Below are 3,703 nucleotides of genomic sequence, written 5' to 3' on the forward strand. Positions count from 1 at the left end.
CTCAAAGGGAGAATGGGGTGAGCCTTCGTGGCGTTGATGTGCCTTCGTGGTAACATCCACCTCTCTAACGGTGATGTAGCTTCCCTCCAAGGAAGTGAACATCGGCATACATCCTCGTCTATCGGAGTTGCGGTTATTCCTAACCCTAACTCTCTACTTGTGGTCACTTGTCTCTTAGTCTTTACTTATATCATATTGTGCTTGCTCTCTCACTTACTTGTGCTACTTGTTTACCTTGCTTAGCTCTTAGCATCATACTTGCAATTGTTAGGCTAAATTTCATATTCTGCATTATTGCCTAAAATTGCTAAGTAACAATTAAAATTTGTAATTGTACCTATTCACCCCCCCCCTCTAGGTCCATCTCGATCCTTTCAATTGGTATCAGAGCCTCGTTCTCTATTCTTGTGGCTTAACCGCCCTAGAGCGAGATGAACCACGATGGGGGCAATGCTTCATCGGAAGTCAAGTCCTTCACTTCTGAGGATCTGGAACGGTCCCTTGCTAAGAAAAAGGAGGAGCATGATGCTTCTCTTGAGGCCTTGGTCCAAATGAGGCTAGCCACATTAACCACGATGCTCGCGCCACTTTCGGGTGGTGCGGCCTCGAGGCCAACTGTGCCTACTCCTTCACTTTGCCAACAACCTCCTAGCAATGATAAAACTAGTGTTCCATGGCTGTATGCTAGACCTCAAGTTGAGAAACCTAAGTATAATCCTGGAGGAAAACTTCCTTTGCTTGATGACAGTTCCGATTTTGCTTTGTGGAGAGTTGGTATGCAGGACCATCTCAGGTACGCCAATGATGAAATGTTGGACATGCTGGAGCATGGCTACAACCTTGTTGACCCAAAGAATCTCACTCCAAGAGAAACTTATGACAAGCATCTCAACGACACCGCAATCATGTGCATAAGAAAAGGAATGAATGATAAGCAAAGGAGACCTTACATACACATCACAAGTGCCATGGAATTGTGGGATAGCATTGTGAGGACCAAGACCGGTACCTCCACTCTCCGGCTTGCTCAATATGAAATTTCCAAGGTCAGTTGCAAAACTTTTGTATGGAGAAAGGTGAATCCCCCAACCAGCTCCATGAGCGTCTCATGACTCTCACCGCCGATATCGAGTCTTGTGATTGTGACAAGACACAAGATGGATTCAACTTGACTAAGAGATTTCTCGTGGACAAGTTGCTTCATGCTCTTGCCCCGTATCATCATCAAATGGTGTGGGACATAAGATAACACCATGGATTCAAGGAAATGACTCCTGAGGACATCATATCCACTTTCCAACTATTTGAAGAGTCAAAGGCAAATCCTACAAAACATCTTGCCATGCATGGTACCTCAACATCAAAAATCAATCTTGCATTGAAGGCCAAGCATGTATATGAAGAAGAGCAAAGTGGAGAAGAAGAAGATGATGATGATGATGATGATGATGATGATGATGATGAAGATGTGATGATATTGACTCCGATGAGAGCCCTTCATATGAAGACATTGCCCTCTTTGTCAAGAAGTTTAGCGTGGGAAAATTCAACGGAAGATTCCAGAAGAAGAAAGTGAGAAAATGTTACAACTGTGAAGAACCCAACCACTTCTCCAACGATTGCCCTTATGAGAAGAGAGAAGATAAACCAAGGTTTCCCAAGACCTTTCCCAAGAAGAAGTTTCCAAATCCATTGAACTCCAAGCTCAAGAAGAGAGATGGGAAAGCAATGGTTGCTCATGAAGAATCCGATCCGGATGATGTTAGTGGTGTTGCCGGAGTAGCTCAAGATTCTCAAAACACTTTGAGGCTAGTCAACAAGAGTGGTGATGTTGTCACCTACAACTATATGAAAGACTACAGTGGCAATGCTCACAAGTGCCTAATGGCAAAGGCCGTGGTAGAAGATGGAGAGGGCCAAAACTCTCCTGACAAGGTCAAGGTAACCGCACGATCAAACCCTCCTCTTTTCACTCCTTCTACTCCTAGTCATGAGTATTTTGATGCGGGGGATAATTATGATGATGATGATGATATAGATGATCCTATGCTTGCTAAACTAAATAAGTTCATGTGCTCCCTCAAAGGAAAGAAGCTCACTATGTTTCGGATGCTTATGGAGATGGTGACTAAGCACACCATCACCATTAAGGAACTCGAAACTCTCGTAAATGAGGAAAAGGAAAAATATGAAATCCTTGAGCGGAAAGTCCAATATGAGGAAGCTCAAAATGATGAACTATTCTTGAAAATTGGTGCAAACACGATGTTCATGATAAAGAACTTGCCTCCTTGAAAAAGGCTAAGGACTCTTGCGAGGAGTTGATGAATGATAAAAGTAAGCTTGTGAAGTCTCATGCTTCTCTCTTTAAGGATTGTGAGCTTCTATCCGTGTCCCTCAAGACTAAGGAAGAAGAGCTCACCCTTCTTACAAAGAGTTTTGAGACGCTCAAGCTTACTTATCTTGAAACTCTAGCTAAGGCTTACTCTTCTCCTATTATCAATGTTGATGCTTGTACTGCTAACTCTAGTGGTGATCTAGCATCTATTCTTGAGGAGAATCACTTTCTCAAGGCTCAACTCGAGAAAGGACTCATGACATGTGCTCAAGGACAAAAGAACCTTAATGAGGTATTGAGACAACACAATGAGGTGTTTGCCAAAGAGGGGCTCGTGTTTGATCCAAGCACAAGCAAGAAGAAGACGTCTTCTAAAAAGTGCACCACTCCTCTGAATGAAATGTTTGTACGAGAAGGCCACAAGGAGAAAGGTAAGGTTGTGAGTGGGAAGGCCACAAGGGGCATGCCCACTCTCAACAAGCCAAAAGAGTTCATGCCTCCATCCTATGTACTTCGTAAAACTAAGGATGGAGAAGTTTATGCAAAGTTTGTTGGTCCTCGAAATGCATTCCGGTTTTATGCTATTTGGGTCCCTAAGACCCTTGTGACTAACTTGAGAGGTCCCATTGCAAAATGGGTGCCTCTAACCAAGTCATAATTGTGTGTAGGTTGCTTTCTCTGGTGGAGTGAAATGAGTGATCGATAGTGGATGTAAAAATCATATGACCGGAGATAGCAAATTGCTCTACGATTTCATGGAAGCTATTCAACCATTTATGAGCATTATGTTTGGTGGAGGATCAAAAGGACAGGTACTCGGGTTGGGCAAGGTGGCTATCACAAATGACATGTCTCTTGCAAATGTCATGCTTGTCCAATCCCTTAAATACCATTTGCTTTTTGTTCGCCAATTGGCTTATGTTGGTTATGATACACTCTTTGGACTAACGGATGTGAAAGTATTTAAGAGAGATACTCTCGAAGTGTCCTTTGTGAGAGAGTTGGATGGCAACATTTACACGGTTGATTTCTCTAAAGAGAGCACATTCCAGGCAACTTGTCTAATGGCCAAGGCCGACAAGGGGTGGTTATGGCATCGCCGGCTAGCCCATGTTGGCATGAGAAATCTTCAAGATCTCTTAAAGGGTAATCACATCCTTGGACTAACCAATGTCTCTTTTGAGAAAGATCGTGTGTATAGTGCATGCATAGCCGGGAAGCAACATCAATCAAAGCACCCACCCAAGAATATCGTGTCTACTTCAAGGCCTTTGGAGCTCCTTCATGTGGATCTTTTTGGGCCTCCTTCATGGCATAGTCTTGGTGGGAAAAAGTATGGACTTGTCATTATTGATGATTACTCAA

Source organism: Triticum aestivum, chromosome 7D (assembly GCF_018294505.1).
Source record: "Triticum aestivum cultivar Chinese Spring chromosome 7D, IWGSC CS RefSeq v2.1, whole genome shotgun sequence".
In the NCBI taxonomy this organism is placed as follows: Eukaryota; Viridiplantae; Streptophyta; class Magnoliopsida; order Poales; family Poaceae; genus Triticum; species Triticum aestivum.